Below are 18,364 nucleotides of genomic sequence, written 5' to 3' on the forward strand. Positions count from 1 at the left end.
AATAGCATTAAATACATAAGGGTGCCGATAATACGCTGTAATAATTTAATTTCCAACGTATTTACGGGTTTACCCCCGCTATATTATACCACACCCGGTTATAAAGGAACTAATATAAATTTGCAATTAATTAATCCGAGCGTTGCTAATGCTTCTTTTATATACTAATTTTAATGGAGCCAAAATAGGCGCTTAAACCTTTTTCTTATAATTTAAACGCCTAAAAAATAGGCTATAGGGCCCCTGTTTTCCAACGCGTATACCTTATTAAAACGGGTTTTTATATTTTAAATATATTGCGATTTAGGATTTATTAGCAGGTAGTCGTTTACAAAGGTAACGATAAAATGTTTGGATTTAACGTTATAAAAAACATCGGGATTAGAGACTAATGGTTTAAAACCTTTTTTGAAAAATAGGGTTTTAAATTTGTTTTGCCATTTTTTTGGACCCTATTTCAAACGATGTAACGTCTTTTCCAATTGTATAACCTGCAGTTCTTTCGGGTTATAACCCATTTCCACTAAAACTTTAGCGGTGGTAAAATTACAATTTTTTGCCCATTCGTTAAAACCATTTGGAATTTGCAATTATATATTTACGTGGGTAAGGTTATTATTTAAAAACGCACCGATAAAATAAATTTGTTTTATTTCCCAATTTTGTGCATTAGTTATAATCAATAATATACGTCAGGTAAATGGTATATTAATGTTAGCAAAAATTTCGATATAATTTAGGTTTTTAACCTATAAAACACCCCTAACAACAAACCCAGCTTTGTATTTGATAAATTTATTATTTTTATCCTTTTTTAATTTAAATACCGGCCGGGTAAAAACGAATCTACGGCCTATAGGCATTTTAACTTTTGGGATGAAACGGAAGGTTTTTGCAATAGCGATTTGGTCTAATTTAAACGTTAAAACAGCTAATTATTTAGTATTTTAAGGGTTATTTAAAGCCTATTAATAACTATTTAATTCACCATTTTTAGTGGGCTTTTTCTTTATCTTCTTTTTGGCTTGAAAATAAAAATAATACAAGTAATTTATATCCATTAAATCTGGGTTCTCGAACTGCGAATTTAATTCCATATTTTATATTTTAGTTGCTGAAAACACCGGAATTTCCGTTGTTTTAAATATTGGACTAGGTACCGCTACCGTTATAAGCTTTAGGGGGCGAACGGTAAACTATACAAGCCTGGCGGGCACTGTATTTTCAGGGTTTTTTGAGGGATAATTATCCGTTGGAACGCTGTTAATTTCGTTTTCAAATTCAAAATTAAAATCCCCCTTTAAATTTATATTTTCCCCCTTTAAAATTTTCAGCGTTTCCCCTGAAATAGCCAAATTTTCAACGTATATACCCTTTATAATTTTTACGGTAAAGGTTTTGTATACAGCCCGTTTAACGGGTGCGTAAACCAACATTGTAAAGTTTGATAAATGGGTTAAAAATTTCACCGTTTCGGTGCGGGGAACCAATTTATTAAATTTTTGGCGTTTTTTCAGCGGTATAATAACCTGGTATACAGTACCAATAACCCGAAAATACCTTAAATTGGGTTTATGCGGGAATCCAAATTGGAATTCGGAATAAAATTCTTCGTAAGGTATTAAATCCCTATTAATTACCGCTGTACGGTTAATTAAATTAACAACGGCAAATAGTAAATAATACCATAAATATAATGGTAAACCCGCCGCTATAATGGTAAGCCGAGACCTATCCAAAATAGCCCTAACTGACCGTTCCCTTATTCCGCTTTAACCGTGGTTATAAGGATTCGAAATGCTAAAATTAACACTTTTGTTTATAAACCAATTTTAAAAGTTTGTATTAACCTCGTACCCCCCATCGAAGTGAAAATTTAGGGGGTAACGCCCGTACGTAGTTTTTAAAACCCTAAAAAAGCCTTTAATAGCTATTAAAACCGTAGGTCTGGCTTTATTTTTTAATGGCATAGACCACCGAAAACGCGATTTTCGGTCCATTAATAACAAAAATACGGGCTTTTTATTGTAAAGATTAAATTTAAAAATCACTGTATTACCTTTTATAAAATCGAAAATATTAGGGGGTGTAGGGAGTGCGACCTTATTTATACGCCTAACAGAATTAGTTTTAATACAAACAATACAAGTAATTGTCTTAATTTCTGTCGAAATTAGGTAAACCTTCTGTAATTTTAACGGTTTTTTTTAGCAATAATAACCCTATATGCCCCAAACGTTTATATTATAACAGGGCTTTTTGGGCCTGGATTTCGTTACAATTACCTATAATTCCGTTTCCTTTAGGGGTTAACCAACCGTCCGTAATCCGTTTTAAGCCTAAAAGGAGGTAATTTACAAGGGCCTGCTCTAAATCCGATGATACAGGAGGTTTTAACAACGGATTTTGTATATAGGAAACCCCTTTTTTTCGGAAATAATCCCCTTTATATTAGGTTGCATAAAAGGGTCACCTAACGGTGTACCGGGCTTACGGGCCCCAATTTTACGTGGATTTTCAGGGTTTTTACCGGTAAACTTCTGCGTTACAGGTGAATTTACGTCTATTTCCGTATTTTGTTCGGGATTTAACTTTTCCGTTACCGTATTTTTTTCCGGTTCCGAATCGGTGTGAATTTTATAATCCTCGTAATTTTCGGGGTTTATATTATTTAATTTTATTTCCAACGGGGCTGCGTAACCCTTTATAACCCCCTGTAAAACCATATTAAAAATGGTATTATATTTACCTATTACACAAGCGTAATTCGAAGTAACGTGATTTCGAATAAGGATATCGCAATCTTTAACCTTTAAACAAAACAAATATTTAGCGGTATTTAAACGTCCCCACGTTTTCCGATTTTTATCGTACAGGGTATTTTTTAATAATACCCCCTCTATATTATATTGTATAAAGCCATTAACGATATTTATTGCAAACGAAGGAATATATAAAACGTTATTTAACGTAGCCTTTTTAAATTCGTCAGTTTCTTGGCCGTAACGGACCTGTATTTTTACAACTCCGGTATTTACAAATTTAACAGGACCACTTCTTATACCGATTTCGACTGTAAAACCGGGGGTAAAATCGGTAAAAAACTGCTTATTTGCAAAAATATAATGCGTACTACCTATATCGTACAAAATAAGGTAACCTAACCTCTATGGTTTAGGGGTCCCTTTTACGCCGCGTCCAAACTTCGTTTGAACCCTAAAATTAGCTAATAAAACCTATAAGTTCAACGTTTTACCGGTATCTGTTTACGAATCCGAATCCGAATCCGAACGTGATTTTATAATTCCGCTAATAACTGAATTAACCTCCTATTCCAGGGCGTTATACGTTGCGCCTTCGTTCACGTCACCTAAAATCGAGCCCGTAAATAATTCAAAATCTATAAATATTATGGACGTTCCAGCGGTTGATTTGCTGGAATTGGAGGATTTAATATTTTTTGCAAAAACAAAATCCGAATTAGAATTTTTACTTTTTTTTCGTAATTTAAAGGTGTTTTCCTACCCATTATTTTCCTTTTTAACGTCCTTTTTAACGTTTTTTTTACCCGTTTTTTTGCTTTTAAACCTATAATTAGCGGCTTTAGCCGTTATAAAACCTGAAATCGAATTTTCGGATATAAGGTCCGCCATAAAATATTGCAAATTTAACTTTTCCGAATTTTGGCTTATTGCCTGCAAAACCCGTTGGGTACTGCGTTGGCGTTCGGTCCAAATGGGGAATATCCCCTCCAGGGCCCGTAAATACTAGTTTCGTACGTTTACGGGGTTACTTTGCACGTTAATATTCGCTAATTTAGCTACTAATAAGTTAAAACGGTTGTTAAATTTAGGTATTATTCCTTTAAATTTCGAAATATTTAAAGCCTGGAATTCCCGATATAGTAAATTTCGACTTATTTCGGGTGCAACGGAATAATCATTTTCCTGGGCTTTATAAACCGTTACGGGGCTGGAATGCCATATAATAAATTTTAAAAATTCCTTGGTTAAATTGTTTTTTATAAATAATGATAGGATTAATTGCTCGTGTTCTGGTAAAATATAACCAATTTCAGGGTTGGAAATAGATTTCGCTGCTTTTATAACCCTAAATTGTATTTTTAACGCCTATTTCCACAAATCGTAATTGCTAACCCCTATTAATTTACAGTTTTCGGGGAAGGAAAATACCCGTTTCGATAATTCTTTACCTATCCCGTCACCTGAAATTAGATTACCGAGTGGATCAGGGGGTGCGGTAACGGGTTTGTTTTCCGAATAACCATTAAAATTAGTAAGATCACCGCTTTTCAAAGTTAATAGGGCAGTTGATTGTTAAATTATCCTTTAAAATTAATTTATTTGCGTAATTAACGCCTTTAATTGCAGGTTTTGGGCCTGTAATTTAGCGGTTGAAATTTTGTTTAAACTGGGTTCAGGCCCCCTATCTGTTGGAATTGGGCCTGGAAAGCCCGGCATAAGGCTATTTTCCATTGCAAAGTAACCTAAATTATTATTGCAATTCACTAATTTATAATTATAATGAACTAACCTAATTATCTAAGGGTAAATACCTTATTTAATTTAGGATTTGCTATACCGTTAACCTTTTAACGGGTATAAACCTATAATTGCCAATTATAGGGTTTATTGCTATTTTTAATGGTCAAAATCCATTAAAATACAGGGTTGGAATCCTTAAAATCCCCAATTAGTAAATACCCTGGTATTTATACCAATCCAAATGCACGTAACAAATTGAATTCGTTAAATGGGTGCGGGGTAAACTGCAGGGTATCGTGCAGGGTAAATTGCAGGGTATTATGCAAAATAAACTAACCATTAACGTAATTCCGTTAATAGGTTTATGGGTTATTGTAAGCCCTATTAAACGCATTAAAATTTAATGGGTTATTAACGAACGAATACAGGGGTTGTTGGCCCTAATTCGCTAACGTAAACCCTATTAAAATTTTAAACCAATTACAATGGCGTGCACGATCCACAAAAACCATACCAAAAATTTTGGATTTGCAATGCAAACGATCGCTGCAATACCTAAAAGGGCCTAAATCGAACGCTAATTTTTAGCGATCCCTATTGTAACTACAGGGGGTTAAGTGCTAAATTAGCGCTTAAAACCAGCAATTTTGCACAAAAACAGCAATATTTTCGTTAATATACGTACTGTAAAAATGCGACAATAACCAAAATAAAACCTAAATTTCAAGGTTTCCAACGATATAAAATGCATTTTAATGGATAAATTAAAACTTTTCCGGGTTTATAACCTATTAACAATATAAATTGCTAATAGGGGGTTAGGTATTTGTGAACATGGCTAGCGCAGGGCTTAATATATTAGCTACCCTGCATTATCATATAGCAGCTAGCATGGGCTAATTCTATTAGTCACCCTGCATCGAGTAAATAAATAAATAACAAATAAAACGTATACGCCTTTATACACACAAAGCTTTATATATCACGTCTTAGTTTATAGTTTCAACAACAAAACAAATACGTCATATATAATCTAGCTTAGTGGTATAATGCACGTACTGTAATCTATATCATATATACGTTGTTGAAGCGCGTGGGTTCGAATCCCGTTGTGGTCGAAGATTTTCTGTGCATGCATAAGCACAATAGGCCGTTAGGCTTAATGGGCCGTTAGGCTCAATAGGTCGGCAGGTCAGTCACATGAATAAGGCCAAATCATGTAACGTGACCCCGCATTCCGGACATCCGGATCGAAGATCTGCACCTACGGATTCGAACACGTAATTCACAACTTAGCCTTAGATTCATCACCTTCATACCTTCATCGATTCAACGATTCAACGAATCGATTGTGCAACAATATATTATCTCTATTACCCGCTAGCAGACGGTTATCTGCCATTTCAACGTTCCATCAACCTTATACGTGATCCACTTTTCCCCGCGTTCAAAATTAAGCTTATTCTATTTCGTAACCTCCTCACAATATTAGCTTAAATGCGGCGTGGTGCTAATTGCGGTGTAAAAACCTGTAATTATAGGGTTTATATATACTAAATTTATTAATTTTGGGATTGATAAATTTAATTTATTGGTAGGGGAAATTTTGTTTTATTTCCCTTACATATTTTCCGACATCGAAATGGGGGTCCGCACCCCGCAAAAAACTTCCGGTGCTGCGTACGATTTTCCGAAAAATTATTTTGTATACGTTGTTGAAAAAACACCCTTATTTCCATACAAACCATTTCTGGGTTCGCATTCATTTGCTAATTTGGTGAAAATTTCAACCCGGTACAGGGTAGCTGACTCCTCAGTGCAGGGTGGGTATTAAACCCGGTATAAGGTGAAACCCCATTCGCTGATTTTGAATCGCAATTCCTGCAACACATAAAATATAACAGAAAATCTAACAACCTCAGCAGCCCCACTTCGGCACTATCTATTGCGGCTTATATACAAATAAAAGTGGACCCATTACATGCTAAATAACGCATATAATTAACAATAATAAATAGGAACGAACGGGAAACGAGGATAGACGATATAAAAATAGTATAAATAAAAAACAAGGCGATGGGGAAACGGGAAAAAATCGATAAAATAATTAAAAAAGGAGGAAACGGGGACGAAAAAAAATAAAAATACAAAACAAATTCGGGTGGACGAAAAATTGGAAAATAAAAGGGATTAGGACGATAACGCGGGAAAATTGCAAAAGGTAAAAACCGCAATTACCACGGGAAATAAACTGTACCAATAAATAAATAAACCTATACCGCCCAAAATTAAAGGAAAATAAACCGCGATAACCACCCGCAAACGGTAGGTAGAATAAAAAAACCACGATATTATTATAATTAAAAGTAAAAGGGCAAAAACACGACCACGGTTTTACACCGCCCAAAATAAAAGGAAGGTAAACCGCGATAATCACCTATAAACGGTGGGTACGATAAAAAAACCATAATACCATTATAACCAAAGGTAGGAGGGCAAAACCCGACCACGGCCCTATACCGCCCAAAATAAAAGGAAAGTAAACCGCGACAATTACCCGTAAACGGTAAATACGATAAAAAAACCACGATATAATCGCAACCAAAAACGGGAGGGCAAAATTCGGCTACGGATTTATATTATTTAAAATAAGGAAAAGGCGAATTACAATAACCGCCCGTAAATGGAACGGGGGATAAAAAACCCGCGATATAACCGCGGCCGAAAATAAACGAACAAAACCCAATTACGGTTTTATACCGCCCAAAATAATGGACGGGTAAATTATAATAGGGCACGCGCCCGTTGGATTATCCTTTTATTTTTGAATGGGGATTATACCCGATAAAAAACGGGCGAATGCGGGTTATATTATGGATTCGTACCTAAGGCACGTATTACGTAATAAAATACAAAAGCGGGTTAGGGATAATATATCAAGGGAAAAATATTACCACGACCCGGATATACACCTTTTCCTTCCTTCTTCCCCCAACGTTAATAATAATATTAATCATGATACTTAACGGTTCCAAGGCCGTTGGTTTACCCAATAACACCGATTTGGTTTACCCTATAACACCGATTTGGTTTAGGTAAAGCGCACCAGTTTACGTTTAACCGTGCGTTCCTCGTTTAGGCTACCGAATACTCCCTTAAAACATTTTTCGAAATTTTCGTAATCGTCGAAAATGCGGTTAATTTCAATTTTACGGTTTTTTTCCTTATTTCAATCCAAATAATTTCGTAGGATTAGTTCGAACCAGGCGAGCGCATCGCCCTTTAATAACGAAATTACGTAAATAATTTTATTTACGTTATTATCGAAGTTATCCTCGTTAAAGTAAAAATAGGCCCGGGTTCCTCTAAAAAATCCCTGCACAATACCGGGGGTATTATTATAAGGTAATAATAAAAAGTATTTAATATAATTCCTATTAATTTGATTATTTTATTCGGTCATTTGTTCCTCGAATTATCGATTTTTTGTTTGGAGCATCGCGACCATTTGGCGCAATGCGTTAGCGTTGGCCGGAGCGTTAATAGTAAAAGGGATTTAAAGGGTGGTTTTGTTGGAAAATATTGTTTCGGCGATACTATTCGGTATATTTTAAGGCAGAATATTAAATAAAAGCAAGTAAAATGTTACGATTAAGGTCTTTGGTGATTTGTTTTTAGGGTAAAATAGAATGGGTTATAGCAATTAAGCGTTTTAATTGGGTAATTGGGGATTTTTAATAGATACAGTGAAATTATAATCGATTCCTGGGTAAATGATTAGTTAATTGCTGCTAAATAATCCTAAACTAAATTTTATTTATATGTTAATAAGCGTGTTTTATATGAATTATATCCCGAACGTAATCTTTTTAATTTTACTAAATTAGTGAAATTATTCTCCTTAATCCGTTGTGATTTCACAAGATTATTGAGATTATTTCCTTGGCAGTTACGTGAAGTTACGTGATTCCATCCTTATATAATCCCGTTTCCGTCGGTCGGGTTCCGTGTGTCGTTAGGAGGGGTGTGACCCCGCCTGGCCTTGTTGGTACCGGCCCAACTTGTCTGGTCGTAACACGTTAGTCCGCTTTAGCCGTGGTTATAGGGATTCGAAATGCTAAAATTCACACTTTTGCTTATAAACCAATTTTGAAAAGTTTATATTAACTTCGTACCCCCCATCGAAGTGAAAATTCAAGGGGTAGCGCCCGTACGTAGTTTGTAAAACCTTAAAAAAAACCTCTAATAAACACTAAAACCGTAGGTCCGGTTTTATTTTTCAATGGGATCGAGCACCGAAAACGTGATTTTCGGTCCATTAATAACAAAAATACGGGCTTTTTATTGTAAGGATTAAATTTAAAAATCACTGTATTACCCTTTATAAAATCGAAAATATTAGGGGGTATAGGGAGTGCGATTTTATTTATACGCCTAACAAAAATAGCTTTAACGCAAGCAATATAGGTAATTGCCCTATTTTTGTCAAAATTAGGTAAACCTTTTATAATTTTAGCGGTCTTTTTAGCAACAATAACCCTATATACCCCAAACGCCTATATTATAATAAGGTTTTTTGGGCGTGGATTTTGTTACAATTACCTGTAATTCCGTTTCCTTTACAAGTTAACCAATTGTCCGTAGCTCGTTTAAACCCTGAAAAGAGGTAATTTACAGGGGTCTGCTTTAAATCCGAAAATAAAAAAGGTTTTAATAACGGACTTTTTGTATGGGAAACCCCTTTTTTTCGGAAATAATCCCCTTTATATTAGGTTGCATAAAAGGGTCACCTAACGGTATACCGGGCCTACGGGACCCAATCTCACGTGGATTTTCAGGGTTTTTACCGCTAAATTTCTGCGTTACAGGTGAATTTACGTCTATTTCCGTATTTTGTTCGGGATTTAGCTTTTCCGTTACCGTATTTTTTTCCGGTTCCGAATCGGTGTAAATTCTATAATCCTCGTAATTTTCGGGGTTTATATTATTTAACTTTATTTCCAACGGGGTTGCGTAACCCTTTATAACCCCCTGTAAAACCATGTTAAAAATGGTATTATGTTTACCTATTACACAGGCGTAATTCGAAATTTTTGGTATATTTCGAATAAAAATATCGCACCCTTTAACCTCTAAACAAAACAAATGTTTAGCGGTATTTAAACGTTTTTACGTTTTGTGATCCTTATCGTACAAGGTCTTTTTTAATAATACGCCCCTTATATTATAATATATAAAGCTATTAAAGATATTTATTCAAAACGAGGGGATATATAAAACGTTATTTAACGTAATTTTTCTAAATTCGTCAGTTTTTTGGCCGTAACGGACCTATATTTTCACAATTCCGGTATTTGCAGGTTTAACAGGGCCATTCCCTGTACCGTTTTCGACTGTAAAACCGGGGGTATAATCGGTAAAAAATTGTTTATTTACAAAAATATCGTGCGTATTACCTGTATTGTACAGGATAGGGTAACCTAGTTTCCAAAGTTTAGTGGTCCTTTTTACGCCGCGTCCAAATTTCGTTTTAGCCTTAAAATAAGCTGCTAAAACCTGTGGTTTTAACGTTTTACCGGTATCGGTTTCCGAATCCGAATCCGAACGTAATTTTATAATTCCGCTAATAACGGAATTAACCTTTTATTCCAAAGCGTTATACACTACGCATTCGTTAACGTTACCTGGAATCGAACCCGTAAGTAATTCGAAATCCATAAAAATTATGGACGTTCCAGCGGTTAATTCGCTGGAGTTGGAGGATTTAGTATTTTTTGCAAAAACAGAATCCGAATTAAAGTTTTTATTTTTTTCGTAATTTGGAGGTGTTTTCCTGCCTATTATTTTCCTTTTTAACGCTTTTAGTAGCGTTTTTTTACCCGTCTTTCTACTTTTAAACCTACAATCAGCGGCCTTAACCGTTATCAAGCCTAAAATCGAATTTTCGGATATAAAATCCGCCATAAGGTATTACAAATTTAATTTTTCCGAATTTTGGCCTATTGCCTGCAAAGCCCGTTGGGTATTGCGTTGGCGTTCGGTCCAAATAGGCAATATCCCCTCCAAAACCCGTACGTACTAATTTCGTACGTTTACGGGGTTAATTTGCACGTTAATATTTGTTGATTTAATTACCAGTAAATTAAAACGGTTGTTAAATTTAGGTATTAATCCTTGAAATTTCGAAAAATTTAAGGCGTGGAATTCCCGATATAATAAATTTCGACTAATTTCGGGTGCAACGGAATAATTTTTTTCCAGGGTTTTATAAGCCGTTACGGGGCTGGAATGCCATATAATGGATTTCAAAGGTTTTTTTGGTTAAATTGTTTTTTATAAACAATAATACGATTAATTGTTCGTATTCCGGTAGGGTATAACCATTTTCAGGGTTGGAAATAAATTCCGCTGTTTTTGTAACTTTAAATTATACTATAAACGCCTATTTCCACAAATTGTGATTGCTAACCCCTATTAATTTACAATTGTCGGGGAAAGGAAATACTCGTTTCGATAGTTTTTCATTTATCCCGTCACTTGAAATCAAGTTACCGGGTGGATTAAAGGGTGCGGTAGCGGGTTTATTTTCCGAATTATTATTAAAATTAGTGGAATTACCGCTTTTTAGGGTTAATAACGCAGTTAATTGTTAAATTGTCCCTTAAAATTAATTGATTTACGAGGTTAACGCTTTTAATTGCAGGTTTTGGGCCTGTAATTTAGCGGTTAAAACTTCGTTTGGGTTAGGTTTAGGTCCCCGATTTGTTGGAATTGGGCCTGGAAGGCCCGCTATAAGGCTGTTTTCCATTGTAGGGTAATTTAAATTATAATTGCAATTCGCTTATTTATAGCTGTAATTAATTAACCTAATCGCCTAAGGATAAATACCTTATTTAATTTAGTATTTGTTATGCCGTTTGCCATTGAACGGGTTTAGGCCTGTAGTTGCCAATTATAGGGTTTATTGCTATTTTTAATGGTTAAAATCCATTAAAATACAGGGTTAGAATCCCTAAAATCCGCAATTAATGGGTGCCCTGCTATTTGTACCAATCCAGGTGCACGTAACGAATTTAATTCGTTAAATGGGTGCAGGGTAAGGTAGAGGGTATCGTACAGGGTAACGAACCAATTAACGTAATTCCGCAATATGGGTTTATGGGTTATTATAAACCCTATTAAGCGCATTAGAATTTTGTGGGCTATTGCGAGCGAATACAGGGGTTTTTGGCCCTAATTCGTTAGCGTAAACCCTATTAAAAATTTGAACCAATCACAGTGGCGCGCACAATCCACAAAAACCATACCAAAAATTTTGGATTTGCAATGCAAACGATCGCTGCAATACCTAAAAAGGCCTAAATCGAACGCTAATTTTTAGCGATCCCCATTGTAAATACAGGGGGTTAGGTGCTGAATTAGCGCCTAAAACTAACAATTTCGCACAAAAAACTGCAATATTTTCGTTAATATACGTGCTGTAAAAATGCGACAATAACCAAAATAAAACCTAAACTTTAGGCTTTCCAGCGATGCAAAATGCATTTTAATGCACAAATTAAAACCTTTTTGGGCTTATAGCCTGTTAATAATATAGGTTGTTAACAGGGGTTTAGTTATTAATTTAGGTGCGCCGTGGTGCTAATTGCGTTATAAAGGTTTATAATTACAAAGTTTAAATACATTAAATTGTTCACTAAATTTGGGATTAATAAATTCGATTTATTGGTGGGGAAATTTTGTTTTATCTCCTTTACATACTTTCCGACATCGAAACGGGGGTCCGCACTAGTCTCAGGGCTCATCCCTGAAGCCCAGAGCTCCACAATTGATCCATTTCGCTCCACTTCGTGGCTCAATTGCGGCTTTGCAATGTACCTGTGGGTCCATCCAAAGAACGCTTTGGCTCAGGTTTGAGGACAATTTGTCGATTTTCGCCGTTCATGGCGGTATTTTTGGCCTTTTTTCGACCGACACTCCTTTATTATTCCACAATTACGTAAAATATTGAAAAAAGAAAATATCGTTGAAAATAGCGTTTAGTATTGCTATTAGCAGCGATTTAATTTATTTTTTTATCTTCTATAATGGCCGAATTCGATACCACCTGCCCTTAATCCGTTCATGGCGGTACTGTTTTTTCGACTTTTTTTTCGATTTTCGATTTTTTTTAATATTATTTTTAATTTTTGACCAAATTTTATAAATTCTTGCACGTGGAGGGTCGTATAAACTTATATATCGTTATATTAAGTTTTGGTGCATATACCACATTATATAAACAGTTAAATAAACGGATATCCAAAGCATATACTTTTTTATATATAATTCACAATCGAAACTCGTTTATATGTTTACCAGTTTTGACGATAATAAAACCAAAATTTCAGAGATTCGATTACGTATGTAAACAAACGTCCAAACCCAATCCTATTTATAATATCGGGTTTAAAAACTGTTTTATAAAAAGAAATGCTAAATGTGTATTTTATCAATTTTTTTGCTTTATATAATTAATTTTATAATATTTTTGTATTGCAGCCGAATTTTGTGGTTTTTGCACGTGGGGGTGGTATACTTATATTTAATCCAATATCAGCTTTTGTACGTATATCTAATTATATAAGCCGTTAAATATGCGGATAGGTAAAATATATTCAATTTTGTATATATTTTACAATCGAAATGCTTTTACATTTTTACCAATTCTAACATTAATAAAACCAAAATTTGGAAAAGTGGATTATATATGTGAATAAACGTCAACGTAAAACCCGATTTACAATACCGGCCCTTTTTAATTTTTTATATTAAAAAATGTTAAATTTGTGCTTTTTTTGTATTTTCTGCTTTATTTAATTAAATAAAATGTATAAAAAAAAATTATATAAAATTTATTAACAAATTGATCAAAAAATATATCAAGTAAGAATATTTTCATTTTACCCATATTTGCGTAAATTATTTAATTTTTTAACAACTTGTTATTTTATATAAAAATATTAATAAAACTTTTGTTTTAATCGATAATTGCATGCATTTTGCAGTATTGGGTTTACTAAGCTATAAAAACTGTAAATTAAACTAAAGTTCATATTATATACCATTATTTAAAGTAAGAATTAAATATAATAAAAAATTACAAATTTTATTTAATATTTTAATACCTTTCCAAATACAGTGGCTATTAAGACGCGGCCAGCATTCAAATAATCAACAAACTCCAATGAATTTAACGCAAAATACTATATATTTTTTTATAATTTTTATTTATTTTTTTATTTTAATATTTAATTGTATGCTATGGGTACATTATTTTCTTTTACCATTATAATACGAATATTTTGTATATACCCGCTATAAACGGCGGAATACCGTAAATTATCGTTATATTAATAAAATAACAATTAGCGATATCGCAATATTAAATATATTATTAATAATATCGTTATAAACGGCGAAATGCCACAAATTATCGTTGGTGGTACCGCCATAAACGGCGAAATGCGACAAAATGTCCTCAAACTAGAACGAGCGCGATCTTTTCGGCCAATATAATTGGTCGAAAAGCCATGTGGCTGAAAGGTACATGGAGCGCTCGGTCCCCATTGCGAAGCAGGGGGGTTTAGTCTGAGCACTGAGACTAACTAATATGCTAATTTGGTGAAATTTTCAAACCGGTATAGGGTGGCTGACTCGTAGGTGCAGGGTGGGTATTAAACCCGGTATAGGGTAAATCCCATTCGCTGACATTTTAAATCGCAATTCCTGCCACATCCAAAGTATGGCGGAAAATCCGACAACCCCGATAGCTCCACTTAGGCACTATTTATTGTGGTTTATATACAAATATAAATGGATCCATTACATGCTAAATAACGCATATATTTGACAGCATTATTTTCCAAATGAAAAATGTATATATTGCTAAATATCCTTTTGATACTATAAATTAATAATCATGACCCGAACTTTTTATTTAAAAATATTTTTAAACGGTTCATTACTTCCCTATTAGCTTTAAAAATGAAATGTGTATATTCCTATCACCCGCCGTTTCCACTTTATTTGGTTTTGATGGTTAAAACCCGTTACATTTTATATTCAAATTACCCAGGAATTTCCAAAATAACGAAAATTCCGTTATTCGTTGAAATTGCAGTTAAAATATTTTTTAAAATTATTAAAAAATATTTACCGCAATCAAATATTATTTTAAATTCGTTTTCTTTTTCGTTTCTATTTACGGATTCGATCTGGTCTCGTTTTTGATTTTTTCTTCATTTTTTCTATTGGAAAATTCAAATAAAAATAATTATAAAAACGAAAAGGAAAAATTGCAAAATAACCAAGTCAATTTTATTAATATTAATACGCATATGGAAAGCATTAATTAAGTTATTTAAAAAATAAAACAATGGGTTTAAAAAAAAGATAATGGTTTAAAATGGTTATTATAATTTCTTTCCATTATATTGCGTTGTTCTTACCTCAAATAGCTGTTAATCGATGGTTATACGGATGGATATATTTTATTTATTAAATCTTTATCCTAATTTTAATAAATTCGCTCTTTTTTGCATTATTGTTTTCCTTTATTGCCCTAACGCGAAACCCGCGGGTTACCCAATTCAGGTTAAACCCGCCAGCCCGCAGGCCCCTATTTCCCCGCTAAAAAAACCCGTGGGCTATTACGGGCCCCCGCCAAGAGCCCATGGGTTGGCGGGCCGGGCTGGGCTAAACCTGCTTTCGGGTTTTGGCAGGCCTTATTGCAGTTAGGCTGAGCTTAGAATCCAAAATGCCAACCGACTTGCGTAAAAGCAAACAGAGGATCCCATCGCGCAAAGGCCGTCGGATAACATCAACGTTATCATCAAACTGTGTTTAAAATTCATCATCAGACCCAGCTCATAAGACGTAATCGAAGAAAAAGCCCTCGAATACGATAAGGCTTTGGTAACTGTGCACGACATCAAGCAAGGGCGAGACTATCCCGAAACCCTTGCAGAATTTCAGGTCGCCGTGCTATGCAGTCTAAGGTGTGAATATTACGCCATAATTTTCGCCCTCGACGAAACTTATGAGCTGCCATATGCAAAATCGTCGGCCGACGACAATCAATATCCCATGGGGGGAGTATGGGAGTCATGGATGTCGTAATCTCGATACCGCTCGAGATATATACTGTGCCCGTGGCCAGGTTGACGAAAGACCTCAAACGGAGCTTCCCCAATCTGAAGGTTATTATCCTCGCTGGCATTTGCGGCGGAGTTCAAAACGACAAGATGGTTCTAGGCGCAGTGCGACTGTTTCGATGCGATGGCGTGCGAGGCGACTCCAAGGGCATCATGCTATAGGCTTGGTTGCGACATCGCTCATTTGATCCCTCGTCCGCTCTTCGAGGAGATAAAAAGGCTGGAGGGTCGACAGACTTACACTGCCAGCCCGAAATTTCACATGGGACGTACAGGATTCGGAAACCTGCTGATAAAGTCAAGCAGACATCGCGACCAGATCGCCAACAAGCTCCGCATTAATGCCTTTGATATGGGGGTTGCAGGTGCGTCGGAGGGCAATGTACCTGCGTCATTATAAAAAGGGTCAGTGACTCTCAGATGGCCATAGAAGTGTCTTGTCGCGGGACTACGCAGCTGCAGCTTCTGCTGCTACGACTGAGGCGTTTCTTGAGTATTTCAGGACCACCGAGGGTGGTTTACCTCAAAAAAAAAGCGCAAGAGAAAAGCCCAAGCATTAAGTGCTTTCTAGTCGGTCATCGAAAATTCCCGCCCAAGTACGCACAACTTTTCGAGAAAAGGCAACTGACAAGGTGCCCATGGATTCAGGCTCTGTTGACGAACTGGACTCGCCAACAACAGCTGGTGGACAATCCCGAGTCTTGGGCCAGGAGTCTTAAGGGCAGGTTTTGACGTTGACACTGCCGACAAACACAAAGTGGACAGGTCTCCAAAACAGAGTCTTGGTCATAGATGAGAGCCATCCAGAAGCCAAGGCATCATGCTTTTGGGCCAATGCTGCATTATCAAATCACGCTATCCCCGACCTTTCCTGCGATATTCTTTACATCGAAGCAATTGCAAGCCAGTTTCGATGCTAAATGTGCAGCGACAAGCCAAGTATTGCAAAGATCATTAGGCTGGGGGATGCGCTACCCAATCTGCTCTACGGGCTTGCCCTAGGTCTGCGTGGCGAAGACTTTGACAATTAGAAAAAAGCTATGGCCTTCATAGCTTACAAGTGGTTTATAGCTCGCATGCATCGCGTGCTGCAATGCACTCCAGCAACCCACGAAATTTCCGAAAGTGTGAGCCAGCGCCCAAGCCGCTGGACACGGGTTGTGTTTCGTGTAAATTTCCCTTTGACCTGCTTCGCCAAATATTCTGTAAGGTTGGATCTTGAAGCGTTCCAGTGTTGTTAGGGTGAAAATTAGAGTGTCCCTGCGGAAGAGGTTGTTAAACGGGCCATTGTGATGGTATTAGGTATGAACGGCGATTTGGAGGCGGTCATGTGCGGAGAATACACATCCGTCAGACCTGGCCACTCCTTGGTGGCTTATTCCTCAGCTTTATGCAGAACATCTTTGAAGCCAAAAGTGTCGAGGGTACGCTATGACATCTCCTTGGTTTACATGCCCCATTCGTCCATTGTCTAATCCGAAATTGTTTGTAATCAGTCAACCTCCCTGTATCCATTCATTGCTACTTCTGGCCACAGACATCTGTTTATTTGTGCATATATGATACAGGCACCTTTTAAGTAATATAACGGCACAGAAATCACAGTAACACTGTAGCAAGCTTCACACCTGCTTTTCTTGGCCGCAACCGGTATCCCGGGGACGATGGAGGAATCAAGAGAAGTTTTAGCCTGGTTTTCTCATCAAGTGCTTTTGTGGCATACTCTTGTCAACGAGGACAAGAGCGGCTGTCTTTTGCGTACCCACGGATGAGAAAACAGGCCGGTACGTTCTTTGATGGTAACAGCGCGCCTGATCTCACCGGCATTCAGAATTCCAGGCATATCACGGGCTCGTGTGCAAACGGGAACAACTTTGCAGGTATGGATAAATGTCCTACTGGCTTTCTTTCCCCATTCAGGGCTAACTGTCTCGCAATTTTAGGCGCAGGAGAATGCAAGCTACAACATCGGAAGCACGAATTTGAGTCCTCCGACTGCCGAATTCCAGACCGACCGTGGGACTATCCAAGCCGGACAATATGTCACCTTGAGTGTATCGGAGATCTTTGCGCAGAGGCAAGCCCCCGTCAAACTTAGCAATGATCGGTCAGTTCATACAAACCTGGCCTGGATAAGGAGGCGCCATATTGTACTTTACGACGCGGATGAACAAAAAGGTTGGCTCTAGATGGGCTTAATGCCGTTTCAAAAGGCGAAAATCGACAAATTGTTTTCAACCCTAAACCAGAGCGTTTTTTGGATGGGACCCATAGGTGTATTGCAAAACCACGAATTGAGCCACAGGGAACGTGGTTCAATTGTAGAGCTCTGGGCGTCAGGGATAAGCACTGAAACTATTCGAAGCCGCATAATGGTACCCATTTAAGCCTTTGCCCCGACTAGCGATGCTACCGATTAGGACGACTTTCCCCCAACCCTGACTTTTTATGACAGCAAAACAAGCTTTGGTGACGACAAATTGACTTTTGGTGTTAATTCCAGCATTTCATCCCAATCATTCTTTTGTATATCCTTTGAATCTTGAATTCGACACCCAAGTCCTGGATTTGCCACGAGAATGGAGATGGGCTTGTGTTTGCTGACAATTTCGGGGTGACAGACAAGCAGGTACGAGGTTCCGTGTCGAATCGCGAGATGAGGGA

The sequence above is a fragment of the Pyricularia pennisetigena genome, chromosome 6, assembly GCF_004337985.1.
Source record: "Pyricularia pennisetigena strain Br36 chromosome 6, whole genome shotgun sequence".
Classification (NCBI taxonomy): domain Eukaryota; kingdom Fungi; phylum Ascomycota; class Sordariomycetes; order Magnaporthales; family Pyriculariaceae; genus Pyricularia; species Pyricularia pennisetigena.